This window comes from Centruroides sculpturatus, unplaced genomic scaffold (assembly GCF_000671375.1).
Source record: "Centruroides sculpturatus isolate CEXI.00-Female unplaced genomic scaffold, Cexi_2.0 scaffold504, whole genome shotgun sequence".
Classification (NCBI taxonomy): domain Eukaryota; kingdom Metazoa; phylum Arthropoda; class Arachnida; order Scorpiones; family Buthidae; genus Centruroides; species Centruroides sculpturatus.
In genome coordinates this window covers 146,256-155,868 of record NW_019384908.1, presented here as the reverse complement: position 1 = coordinate 155,868, position 9,613 = coordinate 146,256, and the positions used below count along the sequence as shown (strand labels likewise).

General features: G+C 34.5%; 3 non-coding genes across 3 annotated transcripts; all 3 read left to right on the top strand.

The window, feature by feature from the left end:
- The first annotated feature begins 3,533 nt into the window (after nucleotides 1–3,533).
- Trnam-cau lies at nucleotides 3,534–3,606 on the top strand. Its single transcript has one exon. It is a non-coding gene; the product is annotated as a tRNA-Met (tRNA).
- A 73-nt stretch (nucleotides 3,607–3,679) lies between these two features.
- On the top strand, nucleotides 3,680–3,752 carry Trnam-cau. Its single transcript has one exon. It is a non-coding gene; the product is annotated as a tRNA-Met (tRNA).
- Nucleotides 3,753–3,825: 73 nt separating this feature from the next.
- Nucleotides 3,826–3,898, top strand: Trnam-cau. The gene has a single exon. It is a non-coding gene; the product is annotated as a tRNA-Met (tRNA).
- The last annotated feature ends 5,715 nt before the right edge of the window (nucleotides 3,899–9,613 follow it).

The following is a 9,613-nucleotide window of genomic DNA, read 5'->3' as shown; positions in this document are numbered from 1 at the left end:
ATCGAACTCACGACCTTCAGATTATGAGACTGACGCGCTAGTGAGGCCGACGATACTTCGGAAACCTTTATACGCCTTTGACATGGACAAGCACGTTAACACACAAATGGCCAAAAATAAATGTGCCCCAGGTGAGAATCGAACTCACGACCTTCAGATTATGAGACTGACGCGCTAGTGAGGCCGACGATACTTCGGAAACCTTTATACGCCTTTGACATGGACAAGCACGTTAACACACAAATGGCCAAAAATAAATGTGCCCCAGGTGAGAATCGAACTCACGACCTTCAGATTATGAGACTGACGCGCTACCTACCACCTACCGAAATTAATGCGATAGAATGTATTTAACAGCATATTTCAATTTTAGAAATATTTCAATTTCAAAATATTCTAATAGGTAACTTAAAAGAGGATCAGTTTTTGCCGAATCCCAATACTTCCCGGTTGTTATTCAGAGGGAAAGTAAAAACATAATTTGTTTTTCTGTATTCTAATTTGGTTGAATATTTTCTGTAGCATTAAATTTTATTGAATCTTTATTAAGTATAAAGACGACTTGATGAAGTATATTTTAAAATGCACATATGTTCATCATCAGTTAGTTTCTTTTCATCAAGCACTTGTATAATTAATCCCGGCAGTTATATATAACAGAGGGAAAGTAATGGTGATCGGTGAAAGAATGATCCTGCCAATATTTCTACATTTTTGGTCTCAGGGCCTTGAAACATCGAGAAATACAAAATAACTGGGAGTCTTTCTGTATGTATGGATAGCGTGTGAGGGGCCCGATTTTGTTCACTCACTTTAAAGCTTAACTCCTGTTAACATTCTGGTAGCATTACTTGGCGTGCAAAGGAAACAATCATTACAAATTTCTTTTTCGGATTTTCAAAAATATTCAGATAACATTACTTTAGAATAAGTAAATAATTCGACATATATAATTTTAATTTTTATAATTTTATTTATTAGTGAAAAGCATTATTTAAACTATAAAAAGTTAAAATAAATCTATAAATATAACCCATTCAACATGTATCCGTCCTTCCGTCCGTCCGTCCCGTAACCGTTTGATAACGGACACTAGAGGCGTGTTTGAAATGTTTGAAATGAGGCGTGTTTGAACACGAATGTTTGAAATATGACACACTATCGTGTGTCATATTTCAAACATTCAAATTAAATTAACAATATAAATTATTATTATTCATTTGGCCAATAAATTATTATTTGGTCAATATAACAATATAAATAATTCATTATATTTGTAATAGGAATTTATTATTGTCACGGAATGCCTGTAATGTTCACTAGGGGCGAATAACGAAAAACCGGATAGGTTTGAATCACTACATAAGATGATAAGGTTTGAAATAGTTAAGGTAATATTTTAATATCTATTAACCCATTCAACGGGTAATGGCAATTTGTAAATAACGCGCACTAGGGGGCGTCCCAGGCTACTAGTATTTTAATAATTTAAAATAAAAAGTTTCTAATAAATATTATTTTAATAAAATAATCTTTTCTGAAATATTTTAAATCTATTAATGTTTTTACGTAACACGTGACGTAAAACATGACGAAATCATAATACGTCATGCGTTGTTAAAATATATTCAAACAATATTTACGAATTGTTAAAATGTATTGTTGGCTTTTTTTATTGTAAGTGGCTGTTGTTAAGCGTAAATTTGTTAGAAAGTTCCACGTTTTTTCTTCCTTTCTTTCAGATTTATCAAAGAAATTGTGATTAAGTAAGTATACTTCAGGAATGTATGAGAGGCGGAGAGGGATCTCCGTGTCCCGTTTCATTAACGCCCGCTCGAGTAAAAAAGCCAACGGGAGATGGAGACAGCTCTTTTGGTCCATATCTTTAAGGCCCGCCCGGATGAAGACAGAAGACGCCGACGGGTGGTGAAAAGGGTTTTCTCTTTAAGGCTCGCTTAAATGAAGACAGGAGACACTGACAGGAGGACTCTTTGTGTCCCGCTTATTTTAGGCCCGCCTCGGTAAAGACAGAAGACGCCGACGAAAGGCGGAGAAGACTCTCCGTGTCTCGGCCATTTAATGCCCTCTCGGGTGAAGACAGAAGACGCGGCTGGAAGGCAGAGAGGACTCTTTGTGTCCTGCTTATTTAAGGACCGCTTGAGTGAAGACAGAAGACGCCGACGGGAGATGGAAAGGCTTCTTGTGTCCGACATCTTTAAGGCCCGCTCGGGTGAGACAGAAGGCGCGGACGAAAGGGGAGAAAGCTGTTGTGTCTACTCTTATTAAATTCCGCGCAGCATGAGTATTTTTTTTTCGATATGAGTATGAAGTGAATTTTGTGTCCCTAACGTGCGTTTTACAATTCGGTACATATAAATATTAGGTTTCCGCCTTTCTTTACTATTAGTTGTTGTAATATTGCATGTCTTAGTTTAGATAGTAATAATACGGTGAATTTTGTATAGTTGAATTTGAAGTATTCAGATGCAGTTCTAAATATTTTCATTGTGTGAGTAAGAAGGAATGAAACTCCATAAATAATGTTGGTCACTTGTGGAGTGGATCTCTTTGCGACTCTTGGTGGAACTCTAAAGCAGCATCTCCACGTGGTGAGTTCTGGGTTGTCATTCGTCTGGAAATGACGAAGGGCGAGCGAAGAGCTGCTTGTTCCTTTCAATTGAATAATGTGAAATGAAAACATGCCAATAAAGGCAGAAATTACAAAAGTATTTAAAGTTAGGAGAATTAAGTACGTAACTTTCGTATAAATCACTTTAAATTTTGTCTAAGAGTTAATTCCTTTGTTTCAATCGAGATCGTAAATTTCAATTGATCCTGGTTAGCTTTATGGCAAGATATTCGTGTTATGGTTGGCTACAGAATTATAACTACGTATTCGATACAATGAGATGATCTTAATGGCAAAATTGTTGACTTGCTAATAAAACAACGAGAAAAAAATTAACGTAAGCCATTACTAACGTGATGAAAACAGCCAACTCCACATATCGAGAACCCGTTGGCGGTGCTCGTACCCATGTTGTTTAGAGATTTTATCCATTCGGCCGCTGCCCGGCAGCTTTCTTATGCCATTTGATGTTGAAAGCCAGAAGTATTTCGGTGTTTCGTTAAAAAAGTCGAGTACAAAATAAAATTTGTGCGAATTTATTATAAACTGCTGATAAGTAATTTACAATTGTCCATTCTGTAATTTATTAATTCTAAAATTGAAATATTTTGTTGAATACATTCTATCATTAATTTTAGTAGGTAGTAGGCAGCGCGTCAGTCTCATAATCTGAAGGTCGTGAGTTCGTCCTCACCTGGGGCACATTTATTTTTTGTTTGTGTATTAACGTGTTTGGTCATGTGAAAGGCGTATAAAGATTTACGAGGTATCGTCGGCCTCGGTAGCGCGTCAGTCTCATAATCTGAAGGTCGTGAGTTCGTCCTCACCTGGGGCACATTTATTTTTTGTGTGTTAACGTGCTTGGTCATGTGAAAGGCGTATAAAGATTTACGAGGTAACGTCGGCCTCAGTAGCGCAGTAGGTAGCGCGTCAGTCTCATAATCTGAAGGTCGTGAGTTCGATCCTCACCTGGGGCACATTTATTTTTTGTTTGTGTATTAACGTGTTTGGTCATGTGAAAGGCGTATAAAGATTTACGAGGTATCGTCGGCCTCAGTAGCGCAGTAGGTAGCGCGTCAGTCTCATAATCTGAAGGTTGTGAGTTCGATCCTCACCTGGGGCACATTTGTTTTTTGTTTGTGTGTTAACGTGCTTGGTCATGTGAAAGGCGTATAAAGATTTACGAGGTATCGTCGGCCTCAGTAGCGCAGTAGGTAGCGCGTCAGTCTCATAATCTGAAGGTCGTGAGTTCGATCCTCACCTGGGGCACATTGATTGTTTTTTTATATCTGTATATTTTTCGACTTCGCGAGTTTTTAGTGCTATGAGAGAGTTATGCAGTCGTCAGCGATCTTTTTCGACAATTCTCGTGGCACTGAAAGTCGAAATGAAGAATATGGGAGGCGATTGAGGAATGAAATTTGCAGAACTCGAGCTAATATACGATAGTTGACAGTTGACGTAAAGAATTTTGGTAAGACGTTAATTAATAGCGATCGCTCTGCGTCTCGGTTACTAGGTAGGCATTTAGGGACGACGGAAAAGAAAGATGGCGGTTTCCATAGTATCGTAATGGAGAAATTTACGATTTTAAAATATGCGTTTTTAGAGACAAATGGAGGGTCCCAATCGTAAAATTTAACCATCAAATGGATTATCTTGCCTACAGAGCATTTAAATTAGCCATGGAAAACGTTATAATGCCAGCTACCCTTCGAAACAAATTCGAGAAGACACATCACTGCGTGCACTGAATTGCACATTTCCAAACTCTAAATTTTCATTCATAAAACCACATAATTGACTCCGAAATGAAACTGTGTGAGGCATGGAGAACGCCATGTTGTTTTCACCTTAAACTACTACTACGACCAGCCGTTTTTGTCGTATGACGGCACGCACTGTAGACGGAATATAGGAACGCGTTCCGCAGGAATTTTTAAATTGATGCCGCTTGCGCAATGTTACGCAGAGGGATAAAAGAACGCACCTTGTGTTTGTTTGTTTGTTTGTTTGTGTATATATATCGTTGTAGGTAAAATATGTACATATATATTTTGCTTACAACGTACTAAATAAAACATATACATATGTATTTTATTAAGTATTAAAACTTCACTATAAAAAACAATTATGTAATTCTATTTAAGTATGATATAGTGATTACTATTTCATATTTACGCAAGTTTATTTTTTAAATTAAATATAATAATTTGCTTTTAGTATCTTTTTAAGCTTATAGTTTTATTAGACTTCAGTGTTCATACTGTATGCTAATATGATTATTTTCGTGTATTTGTCATTTTATTCTTTTTGTATCTTTTCTTCATATAAATTTTTTGAAAATACCCCAATGCAAAAAAAGCATGATATTGTGGTCTGTGTCGTTCCGTTAAGACTATCGCGTTTAACTATTTAGCCCACGTGACTGTTCGTGAAGTACTTGATGTTATACAGTTTTAAGGGTATGGGGGATCGCTCGCACCGAAGCGCACGACTAACGCGGAGGACGTAGAATAGGCAGTATACTGATACATGTTAAAATCTGACTTTTTGAAGACGAATATCTCGCGAAGGGTCAACAATTTTAGAGGTGGTGTGAAACTCCTGGAATCATACCCGTTGCTGTATATATTGGCTGGCGCTCCGTTAACAGAAAAGTACCGAATTGGTTTCCATGTTAACAATGCAAGACGTCATCAAGATTTACATGATGTCAACCCGCACGCTGCCAGAAAGTGGCAGTACAATACGAATGCTCACTTTCCAAGTTTCAACTATTGTCATTTTAACATTTTTGTCAAAAATTGCTGCTATCATCTATTCTGCAGGTACACAATCCCTTTACATCGTACATCTGGCAAGTTTTTCAATACTTTCACAAGCACCGTTTTACAAATTAGATTTTTAGAACTGTTTATCTTTTGTCAACGAGCCAACGCTTCAGATTATAATGTTATTAATTAAAAAGAATCGAGCCTTTATAATATGTTTTTAAATAGCAAATGATATGATACTAAATTTGCTGTCCATAAGGTATTAATTATGTACCGTAAATATTTTAATTCCCATATCTCTATTAACTTTCGGATTGTATAACAATCAATGCTATTCCCGGACATTATGGAGACCTTTCACCTGCAATGATACCAAGTAAGCTCGACTTTAAAGCTACATTTACAAATAATGCCTTTTTTAAATACCTGTAGGCATAAATTTTACAAATGTTTTTCGTTTTTTAGTTTGACTGTCGTGGATTTTTTAGATTTTGCTGATTTAAACGACTGCTTATGTAAAATTTAAAGTAACTTTTTAAGAATGATATTGAGAGTTTATTTTTTGTAGAGATAGAAAAGGATCCACCTATTAAATAACGGCCAGCAAGAAAACATATTTCAATGTATCAAATGTATAGTTTATTCAAATAACAAAGAAATGTATTAATTGTTTACATACAGTAAATAAATGATTTATTAAAAGTATAAGTGTATATGTATGTGTTTGTGTATAAAGATGCATTGAATTTTGCGTTGCTTTGTAAAACAATAGAATAGCGAAAGTAAAATTACTTATCGTAATTCGGCATAGCTAATTAGCGTAATATACTAGTATTATCAAAAAACACTTACTACAACACCTTTTCTTGCAGTCGACGTTTATTATAAAACTTTCAAACGTTTTCGGTCTTATTAAAAGACCTTTCTCAAGAAAATAAGATTAAATAAATAACAAACATTGTAAATCGAACACTTAATACAAATAACTCTTTTTTGAATCTTTCGAACTGGCTTATAATCCGTTGCGAATGACGTCAGTGTAAACTTAGCAACGGAAATATAAAAAATATTACATAAATATTTAAATCTAAATACGTATAGGGAATGGGACCAAGCGAGACTAATGCAGATAGTCCGAGACAGGAAACACCGACATTACGCGGAAGCCTGGCAGATTTGTAAGGCAAAGCATAAAGGCCTCGCAATCAACTTCCGGGAAGCGACTAAAATATCAGCAGCATGGTCCTCTAGCTTATTATAATATTAATAATTGAAGGAAGTAGTCACTATGNAATTTATATTAATATGTATCACTTAAGAAAATTTTAATAAAGATATTTATCTTAATTATGAAAATATAGTAGCATGTTTTTTTAATTTTTGAAACCTAACCCTCCTTTTCGTACTAGTTCTTTGTTTCGCATAACATGGATTCGCATAACACGGCAATTTTTTGGAACGTAACTACCGTGTTATACGGGGGTTACCTGTACATATTTTAAAATTCTTTGCATACAAACACTTACCACTAGAAATAAACTAGAGTAAAATTTATTATCAGGTTATAAAAGTATTTTTTATTCGCTAAATACATTCTTTTTATTTTAATCAATTCGTTAATTACATTCTACTTGCTTTTAATTTTTTATAATAAGCTTGCACTTGGTCTCTTTTAATCTTATAAGTAACCTATCTTGTTTATTATATTTGTTAAGCGTGTATACAATGATAAACTCTTAAAAAAATAAAAAAACGAAATATTCTTTATTCAATTCACAAGAACTAATTTTATATATTCAGGAAATATAATGTCCATTTAATTATTTATTTATTAGTTATATAATTAGGTCTGTTTTAACAAATGAGAATCTCGAATGGAGTCATTAAAAACAAACAACAATAAAATAAAACCTAAACTACTAACAGTTTACCCCGCACGTGATGTTACTAAGTTTAAAATCTGCAATTCTCTCAAAACAGAACAATAAAAATTTCTCTTTGGAATAAAAATTTCCTGCTATAAAGATATAATCCGCTAGTGTTAGATGCCTGGAGAAGAAGGGAAATTGTGTGAAACTCTGGACAGGTCCGAACCCTCACTAAAATTCGCGTTAAAATAATTTTGTTCTAAAGAAAAAACTATAGTAGTTAGAAATAGATTTTTTATATGAAAACGCGACGTTAACTTTTAAACAATAGAAGAATGTAAGTCCGTCGACTATCTTCTGTTGGAGATCGAATTAAACTTCGATTTTGACCTTTCTTGCGCCCCCGAAAGGTTTTGAATTGTCATCAGGTGACAAAGAGAAATCAATCGGAAAGTGGAATCGGAGGAAAGTGGATAAAACCTCGGACATTCAAGGACGCGACGGCTTCTCCCGAAAGTTCCAAGTGACAGCTCTATTGTTGTGTGTGCCTCGCACCCATCTTCGTCTCCATCTCCCGACCTCGGATCGACATCTTTCCATCAATGGAAGTCGACCGCATCGTCTCGGAGTCGTCGAGACGTCGATGGAATTGTTCATTCGCGAACAAGGGACACTCCTTCAAAATGGGACTATCTTGGAAAGGAGAGGAAAAGCCAGAGGCCGCAGCCGACGTAGAACTTCTAAGATCGCGGAAGTCTGTAAGCATCTTTCGTGTTTAATAAACGGGTTGTGTTGTTGTAAACGAGGCATAAGTCATGGAATCCCATTTGTTATTGCGTTTTTTTGGATTTCTCATCTCAATTAATGGAAAATGGCAAAGTTTAATCAAAATCGATCTAATGAATTTTGAAAACGAACACGGTTCTTGTAAGCTTCATAGAAGAAGCATCGCTAACGCTCCGCTTTAATTACCCTTAAAATTGTGTTTGCTAAATGGTTCGACTATTTATTTATTTTAAGTTTTAACTAAAGCTGTGTAATATTATTAGGAATATTATATCTTAATAATATTAATACATTCATAATAATAAAACCAAGTTGCTTAATAAAAATATTATGAAAAAACTAGCAATGACTCGCGTAACTTTCTCGGCTGATATGAGATTTTATTTAAAAAATAACTTTTATATTATTAATCATAATAAATAAATGAAATTATGTGTGGCGCCATCTGTTATCAAATTTTGCTATAAAAACTTTCTATATTTTTAATTATTATAAAATGACAAAACGCTTAATTGTGAGGGTAGAGATGAGTTTATAAAAAAAANAGAGTTATTTGTATTAAGTGTTCGATTTACAATGTTTGTTATTTATTTAATCTTATTTTCTTGAGAAAGGTCTTTTAATAAGACCGAAAACGTTTGAAAGTTTTCTAATAAACGTCGACTGCAAGAAAAGGTGTTGTAGTAAGTGTTTTTTGATATTAAAATATGCAGTCTAGAACGATGATATACTAGTATTGATAAAAGTATTCCACGTGCGTAACTACAATAAACCTACATGGATAACACGTTGCTGTTTCACCTGGGATGTGGAAATGCACACGTGTTTTCTACCTCGAATATACGTAGGATTTGAAAATGGAAAAATGGTTTCGAAAATGTGTCATATCAACGTGTAAACCACGGGTATTGATACGAATATTTCACGTGCGTATCATTAGAAATCTACGTGAATAATACGTTGCTGTGTTACCTGTGATGGATAAAACAATGCAACATATGGGCGATCTACCAAAGGGAATGCCTCCCGGAAGTACTTTCTCTGAGAAACTAGATTTTATTTAGAGGTTAGACACGTAAAGAAAATTTGGAAAACGCTATGTGGCCAACCCACAATCGAAGTTTAATGGTTTTTATCCATTCGCCCATGTTGGCTCTAAAAAAGAGTCTGAAATTATTCTTTTACAGTTTTTATTGTACTTTTACAGTTTGAATGGTTTCATTTGTATTTTGATATAGTTGAATTACACTTAGTTGAATGAAACTAGAAATATTATTATAATATGCATATGCGGATTATTCGTATATGCGTTACGTGTGAGGGATTAATATATTTCGTATTTTTTATTTATTTCTTTGTCCGTTCTATAACTGAATTTTAAAAAGAGAGAAATAATAGAAGCAGAAGAAAAGAAGAGGAAGATTAATGTATAAAATAAGTAAATGAAATAAAGAATACTACTCCAGAAGAGAAAAAGAAAAAATAAAAATAGATTTTCCTTCTAAATTTTCACTCCACCATGTATATTTTATATTCTGTACTAGTAACAGATT